Raw genomic sequence first — 15,459 nt, 5'->3', positions numbered from 1 at the left:
TTGATGACTAAAACAATAACAACAATACAGAAACTTCCCATATAATCCCTGCCATATACATGCATAGCATCCTCTATTATCAATGTTCCCTGCAGAGTGTGTACCTCAATTTTTTTAAAAGAGTAAACAGAATTATATTTCCTCTCAGTGTTATCTACTTAGGTTCTAGGACTTGAATCAATCGAAATTGGTAACAGGCCGAAAGAGAAAGTCAGGCAAGGCTTTATTGGGACTTATGAGAGAACTAAGTAATAGCTTCCCTTGCTTATTTCATAATGGGGTGGGGCAAGCTGGTCTTTCTTTTTTTTGGTCCGAGCCACATGGCATGTGGGATGTTAGCTCCCCAACCAGGAACTGAACCTGTGCCCTTGCAGGGGAAGCATGGAATCCCAACCACTGGACCTCTAGCTGGTCCCTTAAATGAGGTAAGGGTGGGTACGAGTCTAGGGATCAGACTGTATGGGTGGCTTGGGAGATGTATGGGTGGTCTGTGTCATCCATTAATGGTGCTGTGTTCAGGGATTATGTGCAATAAACTACTTTTACTCCTGACACCTCAGAAGTGGCTGTTGGATTTTTGGTCTCTTTGTATCTTGTTGCTCATAATTTGCCCCAACTGTTCATGTATGCAGTTATTTTTAGTCCCTTATACGTCCTCATTCTGTTGCTGGAGGAGACATTTGTCCAGGGGCAAGCACTGCAGCAAAGGGACCCAGGGTCAGGCCCCAGCCTGCCTCACTCTCCTCTGAGGGATTTTACACCCCTTATTCTTAAGGGTTAAGGGGTTGAAGGTCTCTTATTTTGAAACTTCTTCCTGATGGACAGGGGCCACAGACCCACGGAACTTAGCTTACTCTAAAGGTGCAGAAGTCCCCTGCTGATTGTTCCGGGGACCTGTAGGGATCTGGGTTACCCTCTGATAGAAGGGGTTGAAGTCCTTGAGCCACCTTGAGTCTTATTTGAAACTGTTGAAGCCTAGAAGACACAAACCTGACCAAAAGGTTAAACAGACAGAGACCAATACAAACATTAAGATCACAAAGGTCACAATTGAGAGCAAGGGACCCAACCAGTTGCTGAAAATTTTCTTGATGATAGGGTTCCATGGCCAAAGTTTCACATACCTCGATATGTGAAAATCTTTAAAAATCATTTTCCCTTTTTGTTTTTAAATCCTTTAGAAGGTCTAAATATTTGTTTCTCAGTGGTAGGCCTCCATTTCATTTATACATTTGCCTAGTTATCCATATTGGGAGAAAACTAATCAGATATCAGGAGCAAGCTCAGAGGTATATTGGTTGGGGAAGCATCCTAAAGGCATTTCATCAATGATCCTGAGCGTCATACAAACACTGTACATTGTGCTGTAGCCGCAAGCACCATTGCAGCTCATGAGTAGTCATATTTTATGACAATTTTACTACAGAATTTATTCCTAAGTATTGGGTCATTGTTCAGTTAACACAGTAACTCAATTTTTGATAGAACCTGGTCACAGGGCATGAGGCATTTAATCTTCATTTAAAGATAGATTGCAGCAATAACTTTAGAAACAAGCTTACAGTAGTTTCTTAATAATTCAATGAACCTTTACAAATATGTAGCATGACAACAAGGAACTATCTGGGAGATGAAACTTAGACAGTAATTACAGACCTCAATTAACAGAATCAGAATTTGATATCCATTGAAACATAATATTTTTCTGTCTAAAATCATCTGCAGTTTAACCAAATATAGTCAAATTACAATTTATTTGACTGTAAATTAAATCTGATTTCAATAAACTTGGTGTGCTTAATATGTAAGTGTAATTGATTATGTAAGTATAATTGATTTTATCCCCTTCATGAATCACAGCCTTGTCATGGCAAAGAGACTTGCATAACTCACTAAAGCGATGAACCATGCCATGCAGGGCCAGCCAAGATGGAGGGGTCCTAGTGAAGAGTTCTGGAGGAGGGAATGGCAAACAACTTCAGTATTCTTCCCCCAAGAACCCCATGAACAGTATGCAAAGGCAAAAAGATATGACACCAGAAGATGAGTCCCCAGGTCAAGGTGTGTCCTATGTGCTACTGGGGAAGAGTAGAGGCAGTTACTCACAGCTACAGTAAGAATGAACTGGGCTAAAGCTAAAAAGACGCTTGGTTGTGGATGTGTCTGGTGGTGAAAGTCAAATCTGATGCTATAAAGAACAATATTGCATAGGAACCTGAAATGTCAAGTACATGAATCAAGGTAAATTGGACATGGTCAAATAGGAGATGGCAAGAATGAACATCGACATCTTCACAAATCAGTGAACTAAAATGGACAGGAATGGGCAAATTTAATTCAGATGACCATTATATCTACTACTGTGGGCAAGAATCCCTTAGAAGAAATGGAGCAGCCCTCACAGTCAACAAAAGAATCCAAAATGCAGTACTTGGATGCAATATCAAAACCAACAGAATGATCTTGGTTCATTTCCAAGATAACTATTTAACATCACAGTAATCCAAGTCTCTGCCCCAATCACTATGCCAAAGAAGCTGAAGTTGATCAGTTCTATAGAGACCTCCAAAACTTCTAGAACTCATACCAAAAAAAGGTGTCCTTTTCATTATAGGGGTCTGAAATGCAAAAGTAAGAAGTCAAGTGTTACCTAGAGTAACAGGCAAGTTTGGCCTTGGAGTACAAAATAAAGCAGGGCAAAGGCCAACTGAGTTTTTCCAAGAGAATGGACTGGTCATAGCAAACACCCTCTTCCAACAACATAAGAGATGACTTTACACTTGGACAGCGTCAGATGGTCAATACGAAATCAGATTGATTATATTCTTTGCAGTCAAAGATGGACAGACTCTATACAGTCAGCAAAAAAAAGACCTGGAGCTGACTTTTGCTCAGATCATGAGGTCTTTATTGCAAAAGTGAATCTTAAGCTGAAGAAAGTAGGGAAAACCACTAGGCAATTCAGGTATGACCTAAATCAAATCCTTCATTATTGTATGGTAGTGTCTGAAGAACTGTGGACAGAGGTGCATAACATTATACAGGAGGCAGTGACCAAACCATCTCCAAGAAAAAGAGATGGAGGAAGACAAACTGGTTGTCTGAGGAGGCTTTACAAATAACTGAGGAAAGAAGAGAAGTGAAAGGCAAAGGAGAAAAGGAAAGATATACCCATCTGAATTCAGTGTTTCAGAGACTAGCAAGGAGATATAAGAAAGCCTTCTTAAGTGAACAATGCAAAGAAATACAAAACAATTGAATGGGAAAGACAAAATCTCTTCAAGAAAATTAAGGGAACATTTCATGCAAAGATGGGCACAAGCGAACATTTCATGCAAAGATGGGTGCAATAAAGGACAGAAACGGTATGGGTCTAACAGAAGCAGAAGAGATTAAGAAGAGGTGGCAAAAGTACACAGAAGAATTATACAAAAAAGTCTTAATGGATAACTATGATGGTGTGGTCACTAATCTAAAGCCAGACATCCTGGAGTGTGAGGTCAAGTGGGCCTTAGGAAGCATTACTACAAACAAAGCTAGTGGAGGTGATGGAATTCCAGGTGAGCTATTTCAAATCCTGAAATATGATGTGTTAAAGTGCTGCACTCAGTATGCCAGAAAATTTGGAAAACTCACCAGTGGCCACAGCACTGAAATAGGTCAGTTTTCGTTCCAATCCCAAAGAAAGACAATGCCAGAGAATGTTCAAACTACCATACAATTACACCCATTTTGCACAGCAGTCAGGTAAGAGCTTCAAGACCCAGATAATCACGATGGTGTGAGCACTCACCTAGAGCCAGACATCCTGGAATGTGAAGTCAAACGGGCCTTAGGAAGCATCACTACGAACAAAGCTAGTGGAGGTGATGGAATTCCAGGTGAGCTTTTTCAAATCCTGAAAGATGATGCTGTGAAAGTGCTGCACTCAATATGCCAGCAAATTTGGAAAACTCAGCAGTGGCCACAGGACTGGAAAAGGTCAGTTTTCATTCCAATCCCAAAGAAAGGCAATGCCAAAGAATGCTCAAACTACCACACAATTGCACTCATCTCACACGCTAGTAAAGTAATGCTCAAAATTCTCCAAGCCAGGCTTCAGCAATATGTCAACTGTGAACTTCCAGATATTCAAGCTGGTTTTAGAAAAGGCAGAGGAACCAGAGATCAAATTGCCAACATCCGCTGGATCATGGAAAAAGCAAGAGAGTTTCAGAAAAACATCTATTTCTGCTTTATTGACTATGCCAAAGCCTTTGACTGTGTGGATCACAATAAACTGTGGAAAATTCTTCAAGAGATGGGAATACCAGACCACTTGATCTGCCTCTTGAGAAACCTATATGCAGGTCAGGAAGCAACAGTTAGAACTGGACATGGAACAACAGACTGGTTCCAAATAGGAAAAGGAGTACATCAAGGCTGTATATTGTCACCCTGCTTACTTAACTTATATGCAGAGTACATCATGAGAAACGCTGGGCTGGAAGAAACACAAGCTGGAATCAAGATTGCCAGGAGAAATATCAATAACCTCAGATATGCAGATGACACCACCCTTATGGCAGAAAGTGAAGAAGAACTAAAAAGCCTCTTGATGAAAGTGAAAGAGGAGAGTGAAAAAGTTGGCTTAAAGCTCAACATTCAGAAAATGAAGATCATGGCACCTGGTCCCATCACTTCATGGGAAATAGATGGGGAAACAGTGGAAACAGTGTCAGACTTTATTTTTTTGGGCTCCAAAATCACTGCAGATGGTGACTGCAGCCATGAAATTAAAATACGTTTACTCCTTGGAAGGAAAGTTATGACCAACATAGATAGTATATTGAAAAACAGAGACATTACTTGCCAACAAAGGTCCGTCTAGTCAAGGCTATGGTTTTTCCAGTAGTCATGTATGGATGTGAGAGTTGGACTGTGAAGAAAACTGAGCGCCGAAGAATTGATTCTTTTGAACTGTGGTATTGGAGAAGACTCTTGAGAGTCCCTTGGACTGCAAGGAGATCCAACGAGTCCAACCTAAAGGAGATCAGCCCTGGGTGTTCTTTGGAAGGAATGATGCTAAAGCTGAAACTCCAGTACTTTGGCCACCTCATGCAAAGAGGTGACTCATTGGACAAGACCTGATTCTGGGAGGGATTGGGGGCAGGAGGAGAAGGGGATGACAGAGGATGAGATGGCTGCATGGCATCACCGACTTGATAGACATGAGTTTGAGTGAACTCCAGGAGTTGGTGATGGACAGGGAGGCCTGGCTTGCTGTGATTCATGGGGTCGCAAAGAGTCGGACATGACTGAGCGACTGAACTGAACTGAACTGAAACTGATTGTTCACATAGTTACCGTATGTACTATACAGTAAAACTTTGTTGCATATGTATATCTTTAAATTAGAAATCTAGCATTCTATTCATACTAAGTCAAACAAGTGGAATGAAAATGTCATATTTTTTTTAGTTAGGCAAAAATTCCTAAGTTTTCTAAAATATATATATTATACATACTATTTATATTTATGTGTACAAAAGCTTTTCTACTATGCTTGATAAAGGCTTGAGAAAGAACATTAAGAAAAAAAGAAGAGATGGAGAAATTGGAAAACATAAACCACTTGAAATGGGAGCACTGAATATGAAATAGAAAAAGTGAAACAAACTGGATAAAAGTAAAAGATCATCATATAGTCCAGTTGTTTCTAAACATGGCTGCTCATTAGAAACATATCTGGAGTTTTGGAGGAAAAAAAGCAATATCTGGGCATTTGTATTTTTCAAAAAAATTCCAAGATAATTCTGATATACATCTGGATTTTAAAAAGTGATTACAGGTTTTCTATTAAATGATAGTTTTGGTGATATAGAATTCTATTATTTTTCTATTGACCAATCATGATACAGTGGTATTAAGTGAGTAATAGTTACATAATCACAACAGGAAAGATATTTATCAGTTTTCACAATCAATAGCCAGACAAAAAATAAAAGATAATTACAATTGCAACCATAACGGGAACATGATTAACCTAACTAAGGTGGCTCAGAGGTTAAAGCGTCTGCCTGCAGTGCGGGAGACCGGGGTTTGATCCCTGGGTTGGGAAGATCCCCTGGAGAAGGAAATGGCAACCCACTCCAGTACTCTTGCCTGGAGAATGCCATGGACGGAGGAGCCTGGTGGGCTACAGTCCATGGGGTCGCAAAGAGTCAGACACGACTGAGCGACTTCACTTTCACTTTCATAAAATAATTACATACAATTTGTGGGGGGTCAAGCCAACTGAGGTGGTAAGTGGGAATGCATGCATGTACATGGTGACTGCCCAGCCAGTCTGTGTCTTTTGGTTGGTGCATTTAATCCATTCACTTTTAGGGTAATTATTGATATGTACGATCCTATTACTATTTTCATAATGGTTTTGGGTTTATTTTTTGTATGTCTTTTCCTTCTCTTGTGTTTCCTGTATAGAGAAGTTCCATTAGCATTTGTTATAAAGCTAGTTTGGTGGTTCTGAATTCTCTTAACTTTTGCTTGCCTGGAAAGCTTTTGATTTATCCATCACATCTGAATGAGAGTCTTGAGATGAATGTTATTTGTTGACATTGTTATCGACAAATATCGACATTGTCAACAAATGTTATTTGTCGTTTTTCCCTTGTTACTTTCAATATTTTATCTTTAATTTTTTTCAATTTGAATACTATGTCCCTGTATGTTCCCCCTCAGGTTTATCCTGCCTGGGACTCTCTGTGCTTCCTAGACTTGGTTGACTATTTCCTTTCCCATGTTAGGGAAATTTTCAGCTACTATCTCTTCCAATATTTTCTCAGGTCCTTTCTTCTCCTTCTGGGAGAAGAAAGTATACCTATAATGTGAATGTTGGTACATTTAATGTTGTCCCAGAGATCTCTCAGGCTGTCTTCTTTTTTTTTTTTTCTTTTCATTTTTTCCCCTATATTCTGGTCTGTGGCAGTGATTTCCATCATTCTGTCTTTTAGGCCATTTATCCATTCTTCTGTCTCAGTTATTCTGCTTTTGATTCCTTCTATTATTCATCTCTGTTTGTTTATTCTTTAGTTCTTGTAGGTCTTTGGTAAACATTTCTTGCATTTTCTCCGCTGTTTTCCTGAGAACCTGGATCATCTTCACTACCATTACTCTGAATTCTTTTTCTGGAAAGTTGCCTGTCTCCTCTGCATTTAGTTGTTTTTCTGGGGTCTTATCATCCTCCCTTCATTTGGGACATAACTTTCTGCTTTTTCATCTCGATTAACTATGTAAGGTGGTTTTTGTTCTAGGTGCTGTGGGACTGTGGTTTTTCTTGCTTCTTCTGTCTGCCCTCTGATGGAGGAGGCTAAGAGGCTGTGTGAGCTTCCTGATGGGAGGGACTGGTGGTGGAAAAAACTAGGTCTTTCTCTGGTGAGCAGGGCCTTAGTCAGTAAGGCTTTAATCCAATTATCTGCTGATGGGTGGGGTTGCGCTCCCTCCCTGGTAGTTGTTTGATCTGAGGCACCCCAGCCCTGGGGTCTATGTGCTCTATGATAGGGTTAATGGTGACCTCTAAGAGGGCTTATGCCGAGGGGGACCTTTCAGGACTGCTGCTGCCAGTGCCCCCATCCCTGTGGGGAGCCCCTGCTGACCCATGCCTCCACAAGAGACTCTTCAACGATAGCAGGTAGTTTTGGTTCAGTCTCCTCAGGGTCACTGCTCCTTTCCTTTGGGTCTTGGTTCATGCAAAGTTTTGTTTGTGCTTTCCAAGACTAGTCTCTGTTTCCCCTAGTCCTGTGGAAATCCTATAATCCAATCCCGCTGGACTTCAAGGTCAGATTCCCTGGGGTTCCCCAGGCTGGGAAACCTGACATAGGGTTCAGAATCTTCACAATAACGGGAGAACTTCTTTGGTATTATTGTTTTCTAGTTCGTGGTGGATATAGGATTTGATTTGATCGTGATTGCACTCCTCTTGCCATATCTTGCGGCTTCTTGTCTTTGGACATGGGATATCTTTTTGATGGGTTTCAGCATCCTCCTGTTGATGGTTGTTCAACAGCTAGCTGCGATTTTGGTGCTCTTGCAAGAGGAAATGAGCACACATTCTTTTACTCTGCCATCTTGAACCAGAAGTCTGTCATACACTTTTACTTCTACATTTTTTATATTTTACTTTCACTTTCTCCTTCAGATAAAAACTTATGTTCTATTGATGTCATACTTTTTACTTCTACATATATTATAGGGCCATGGTTAATTTTATTACTTATCATTTAAGCAATGCAGTTGACTCTTGAACAAGGTGGAAGTTGGGGTATTGTGCCCCCTGCAGAGTCAAAAATCTACATATAATTTTATAGCTGGCTCTCCATATCTGTGGTTCTACATCCAGGGAGTCAATCAATTGTTGATTATGTAGTAGAGTAGTATGTATATATTGAAAAAAAATTCCATGTATAGGTGGATCTCTGTATTAAACTTGTGTTGTTGAAGAGTCAACTGTATCTATCTTTTAAAGAAACTTTTACTCTTCATTCCTTTATGTAGATCCAAATTTCCATCTGGTATTTTGTCTCTTATTTTTGAAGGACTTCCTTTAACACTTCTTTAAGTATGAGTCTGCTGGTGATGAATTATTTGAACTTTTGTAAGTCTGAATTGGTCAGTTTTACCATAGTTTTTGAAAGATATTTTTGCTGGGTATAGACCTCAAGTTTTTTTTTTTTTTTTCCTTTCAGTACTTTGAGATACTACGCCACTGTTTTCACATTTGTATTGTATCTGATGAAAACTATGCTGTCACCTTTTCTCTATATGCTTTTTTTTTTTTGCCCTACCTTTAGTATTTTCTTAATCTCTGGTTTGAAGAAATTGAGTATTATGTGGTTTCATGCAGTTTCTGGCATGTTTCTTGTACTTGATGTCCAGTGAGATTCTTGGATCCACAGGCTTATCGTTGTCATCAAATTTGAAATTTTCTTTGGCCATTAAGTATTTCTTCAAATTTTTTTTGGTCCTATACTCTGCTGTCCTTTGGGAACTCCAATTACACATATATTAGATCATTTGACGTTGCCCTACAGTTCCACAATTGTAGAGCTCTTCAATCTTTCAGTGAAGTCCCTCATACAAACGAGTTCCATTCCAAGAGCATGTTCATAAGTCCAATTTGTAAGTTCAACAAAGTTAGCCTAGGTACCCAACTAACACAGTCAACTATATAGTACTGTACTGTAACAGGTTCATAACACTTTTCACATAAATAATACACAACAAACACAGAAAATAAGGAAAAAACCTTTAATCTTACAATACTGTCCCTTAAAAAGAATAGTAGGGTAGTACAACAGCTGGCATACAAGGGGCTGGCGTCAGGTGGCCAGGCAAGAGTTACTGACTACAAGAGAGAGAAAGATGAGAGACAGCAGAGCTAAAGGATCGGCAGTAATAGGAAATGGAGGGCAAGCTGCAACGTCACTCACACGTGATGCTGATGGCACAGATCCTGGTTCACATGGACACTCTTGAAAAAACAACCCAGTGACGTCTGGGTAGTAGGTCTTTTTTTCTTGTCAGAGATGACACAGTGACACTGGATTTCATTCTGAAGGGCAACCTTTGTGTACCACTGTACACCTGGGTCCCATGCCTCAAAAACATCTAACCTATTGTGGGACCAACTGCTTCACTGCTGTTTTTATGTTTGCTTCTGGGCAACCTAGGCTTGAAATAGATACTGTTGCTACTCTATTAAAGTACACAAAAGGATAACCACTCGCAGAGGATGCAAGCACGTGACAGTGAACACCCGACACGTGAATGCATGTTCATATCTTTGAAAGTTCACAACTTGAAGATTTGTATGTTGGGAACTTACTGTATTGTTTCACTTTGGACAGTTTCTGTGTTTTACCTTCAAGTTTATTAATCTTTCATTCTGCAATGCCTAACCTGCTGTTAATCCTATCTAGTACATTTTTCATCTCAGACACTGGAGTGTGCAGAGGCTTAATTTGAATCTTTTTGTTTCTTTAATCTTTTAATGTTCAAGCATTTCTCTACTTCCTTGAATATATAGAACATAATGTCTTTGTAAACCAAACCCTATCATGGGTTATTTCCAACTGTGTTGCTACTGATTTTCTCACTACAGGTTGCATTTTCTTTTTCCTTTGCATGATGGATAATTTCCAACTGGTTACCACTGTGAATTTTACTTTATTGTATTCCAGATATTTTTCCATTTTTATAATATTCTTGAGATTTGTCCTGGGATCCACATAAGTTACTTAGAAATAGTTTGTTTCTTCAAAAGTTTAACTTTTATTACTTCTATATATTATTAACTTTTATTTATGTTTTAATTTTTACTAGGTGAGACCAGAGTAATCTTAATCTAGGGCTAATTTTGTCCCACTAATACAATGTTGTCTTAAGTACTCGATGCCCTGTGAAGTATGAGGCCTTCCTCTGTGGCTGGTGGGATTATAACATATTCCCAGCTTTGTGTGAGATATGTTGACTGTGTATTCTGTTCCATTTTGGTATTTATTTCCTTGTCTTGGGTTATCTTACAGGCCTTCAGAAAAGTCTGCACATCTCCAGCTCTCTTTTCTTCAGCACTATGTCCTAAAAACCCTTATTTACATTGGCCTATCCAGATTCTTCATTGAGTTAGACAAGGCTGTGGTTCTAGTGTGATTAGATTGACTAGTTTCCTGGGAGTATGGTTTCAGTGTGTCTGCCTTCTGATGACGGGCAGATCATGGTGGAGCGATCTGACAGAATGTGGTCCACTAGAGAAGGGAATGGCAAACCACTTCAGTATTCTTGCCTTGAGAACCCCATGAACAGTATGAAAAGGCAAAATGATAAGATACTGAAAGAGGAACTCCCCAGGTCAGTAGGTGCCCAATATGCTACTGGAGGCCAGCGGAGAAATAACTCCAGAAAGAATGAAGGGATGGAGCCAAAGCAAAAACAATACCCAGCTGTGGATGTGACTGATGATAGAAGCAAGGTCCGATGCTGTAAAGAGCAATATTGCATAGGAACCTGGAATGTCAGGTCCATGAATCAAGGTAAATTGGAAGTGGTCAAACAGGAGATGGCAAGAGTGAACGTCGACATTCTAGGAATCAGCGAACTAAAATGGACTGAAATGGGTGAATTTAACTCAGATGACCATTATATCTACTACTGCAGGCAGGAATCCCTCAGAAGAAATGGAGTAGCCATCATGGTCAACAAAAGAGTCCGAAATGCAGTACTTGGATGCAATCTCAAAAACAACAGAATGATCTCTGTTCATTTCCAAGGCAAACCATTCAATATCACAATAATCCAAGTCTATGCCCCAACCAGTAATGCTGAAGAAGCTGAAGTTGGATGGTTCTATGAAGACCTACAAGACCTTTTAGAACTAACACCCCAAAAAGATGTCTTTTTCATTATAGGGGACTGGAATGCAAAAGTAGGAAGTCAAGAAACACCTGGAGTAACAGGCAAATTTGGCCTTGGAATACGGAATGAAGCAGGGCAAAGACTAATAGAGCTTTGCCAAGAAAATGCACTGGTCATAGCAAACACCCTCTTCCAACAACACAAGAAAAGACTCTACACATGGACATCACCAGATGGTCAACACTGAAATCAGATTGATGATATTCTTTGCAGCCAAAGATGGAGAAGCTCTATACAGTCAACAAAAACAAGACCGGGAGCTGACTGTGGCTCAGATCATGAACTCCTTATTGCCAAATTCGGACTGAAATTGAAGAAAGTAGGGAAAACCACTAAACCCTTCAGGTATGACCTAAATCAAATCCCTTATGATTATACAGTGGAAGTGAGAAATAGATGTAAGGGCCTAGATCTGATAGATAGAGTGCCTGATGAACTATGGACTGAGGTTCGTGACATTGTACAGAGACAGGGATCAAGACCATCCCCATGGAAAAGAAATGCAAAAAAGCAAAATGGCTGCCTGGGGAGGCCTTACAAATAGCTGTGAAAAGAAGAGAAGTGAAAAGTAAAGGAGAAAAGGAAAGATATAAGCATCTGAATGCAGAGTTCCAAAGAATAGTGAGAAGAGATAAGAAAGCCTTCCTCAGCGATCAATGCAAAGAAATAGAGGAAAACAACAGAATGGGATCGACTAGAGATCTCTTCAAGAAAATTAGAGATACCAAGGGAACATTTCATGCAAAGATGGGCTCGATAAAGGACAGAAATGGTATGGACCTAACAGAAGCAGAAGATATTAAGCAGAGGTGGCAAGAATACACAGAAGATTACAAAATACACAGAAGTACAAAAAAGATCTTCACGACCCAGATAATCATGATGATGTGATCACTGACCTAGAGCCAGACATCCTGGAATGTGAAGTCAAGTGGGCCTTAGAAAGCATCACTACGAACAAAGCTAGTGGAGGTGATGGAATTCCAGTTGAGCTATTTCAAATCCTGAAAGATGATGCTATGAAAGTGCTGCACTCAATAGGCCAGCAAATTTGGAAAACTCAGCAGTGGCCACAGGACTGGAAAAGGTCCATTTTCATTCCAATCCCGAAGAAAGGCAATGCCAAAGAATGCTCAAACTACCACACAATTGCACTCATCTCACATGCTAGTAAAGTAATGCTCAAAATTCTCCAAGCCAGGCTTCAGCAATATGTGAACCATGAACTTCCTGATGTTCAAGCTGGTTTTAGAAAAGGCAGAGGAACCAGAGATCAAATTGCCAACATTCGCTGGGTCATGGAAAAAGCAAGAGAGTTCCAGAAAAACATCTATTTTTGCTTTATTGACTATGCCAAAGCCTTTGACTGTGTGGATCACAATAAACTGTGGAAAATTCTTCAAGAGATGGGAATACCAGACCACCTGACCTGCCTCTTGAGAAATCTGTATGCAGGTCAGGAAGCAACAGTTAGAACTGGACATGGAACAACAGACTGGTTCCAAATAGGAAAAGGAGTACGTCAAGGCTGTATATTGTCACCCTGCTTATTTAACTTATATGCAGAATATATCATGAGAAACGCTGGACTGGAAGAAACACAAGCTGGAATCAAGATTGCCGAGAGAAATATCAATAACCTCAGATATGCAGATGACACCACCCTTATGGCAGAAAATGAAGAGGAACTCAAAAGCCTCTTGATGAAAGTGAAAGTGGAGAGTGAAAAAGTTGGCTTAAAGCTCAACATTCAGAAAACCAAGATCATGGCATCTGGTCCCATCACTTCATGGGAAATAGGTGGGGAAAGTGTCAGACTTTATTTTTCTGGGCTCCAAAATCACTGCAGATGGTGACTGCAGCCATGAAATTAAAAGACACTTACTCCTTGGAAGGAAAGTTATGACCAACCTAGACAGCATATTCGAAAGCAGAGACATTACTTTGCCAACAAAGGCTATGGTTTTTCCTGTGGTCATGTATGGATGTGAAAGTTGGACTATGAAGAAGGCTGAGCGCTGAAGAATTGATGCTTTTGAACTGTGGTGTTGGAGAAGACTCTTGAGAGTCCCTTGGACTGCAAGGAGATCCAACCAGTCCATTCTGAAGGAGATCAGCCCTGGGATTTCTTTGGAAGGAATGATGCTAAAGCTGAAACTCCAGTACTTTGGCCACCTCATGCAAAGAGTTGACTCATTGGAAAAGACTCTGATGCTGGGAGGGATTGGGGGCAGGAGGAGAAGGGGACGACAGAGGATGAGATGGCTGGATGGCATCACTGACTCAATGGACATGAGTCTGCGTGAACTCCGGGAGTTGGTGATGGACAGGGAGGCCTGGTGTGCTGCAGTTCATGGGGTCACAAAGAGTCGGACACGACTGAGAGACTGAACTGAACTGAACTGAACTGATCCAGATTCTTGTCTCCATCTTCTCAACTTAAGAGACTCCTGGTCTCCACCTGGATACCTGCCCATTATACCTGAAATCTATCCAGAGATTATGGCCATTATATGGCTCTTCTCATTTGGTTTTCCCTTCCTCACAGATCACTATTCTGAAACGCCTGATGTCCAGTGTCTGAAATCTGCTTCATATAAATTTTGTCCAGATTTTTTGTTGTTTCTGGTCAGAAGACAAATGCGGTCCTTCTTATTCCAACCTGATTAAGAAACCTAGTGATTTTTTTCTTTTTGCAGTGATAACTATGCAAGAATTGTGAGAGTACATAAATTCCTCTGTAACTCCATTAACTGTATTCCCCCCAAAAATGAATGTTCCCCCCTACTTATAACTGTAGCGGGGTTCACTAGCTTCTGTAGCTAAAATTGGTGCAGGGAGGGTTCATGGATATAATGTTTAAATTCTTGATTTAGAATAGTATATGTTTTCCTTTTGAATTTTAAGTTATCTGTTAATTCTGTCCTCTTCATTTTAATATTTAATCATTTTGTCTTATTAATTTTAGCCTTATTTTTCAACTTTCATGTTTATTTTTAAAAAATAAATTACTTTCTTGGATTTTAAACTGAAAGCAGAAAACATAGCAATGTAGAGATAACCATGTACTCAGTTCATACTTTAAATGGGTAACCGTTGCTTTCACGCAATAAACCTTCCCAGTGCCCACGTTCTTCTTCCAACCAGCTGGGTCTGCATTAGCTTTCCAGGCTTCCTCTCCTATTTTTCCAACACCGAGCCCTCTAGTGTCAATAACTCTATAGAGCTACCACTTTTCCTGTATTTACAACACTGGAGAGCCACAGGAATGGTGTTGTAAACTCATGTTACTTACAATCTAGGCTAGTGCTGTCTAAAAGAAATACAATACAAGCCATATATGTAATTTAAAGTTTCCTAAGTAGTGAAAAAATTAAAAAGTGAAATTAACTATAATAATGTACTTTATTTAATCCATTATATCCAAAACATTAACATGTAATAAATATAAAAATTTACTAATATTTTACTTCATTTTGGGGGTAATTATCAAAATCTGATGGGTATAATACACTCATAGTACATTCAATATATATGTAGAAAACAGAATTTATTCTTATCAGTAATACTTGATATGTTTTGAGTTTCATTAAATGTTTAGCTGAAAAAGTGGATTTCCATAGCAAGGTTGTTCCACTTACTTAAACATGAAAGTTTTCTAAATTAAAAATCTGGTTTTTTAAAGTCACTCAGCCATGTCCAACTCTTTGTGTCTCCATGGACTGTACCCCTCAGGCTCTTAGGTCAATGGAATTCTCCAGGGAAGAATACTGGAGCGAGTAGCCACTCCCTTCTCTAGGCGACCTTCCCCACCCAGGGATCGAACCTTGGTCTCCAGCATTGCCGGCAGATTCTTCAGTCTGAGCCACCAGGGACTTAGTAGCCACATTTCAAGTGCTCAACAGCTACGGTACTGGCCAGCACAGGTCTCAGAACTTTATGAAGAGCTACATATCATATAATTCCCCATTGTATTTATGCATGTACCCTCTCTATCTCCACACACAC

Source organism: Bubalus kerabau, chromosome 5, assembly GCF_029407905.1.
Source record: "Bubalus kerabau isolate K-KA32 ecotype Philippines breed swamp buffalo chromosome 5, PCC_UOA_SB_1v2, whole genome shotgun sequence".
Taxonomy (NCBI): Eukaryota; Metazoa; Chordata; class Mammalia; order Artiodactyla; family Bovidae; genus Bubalus; species Bubalus kerabau.
The sequence above is the reverse complement of the archived record's forward strand: the minus strand, read 5'-3'. Positions refer to the sequence as shown.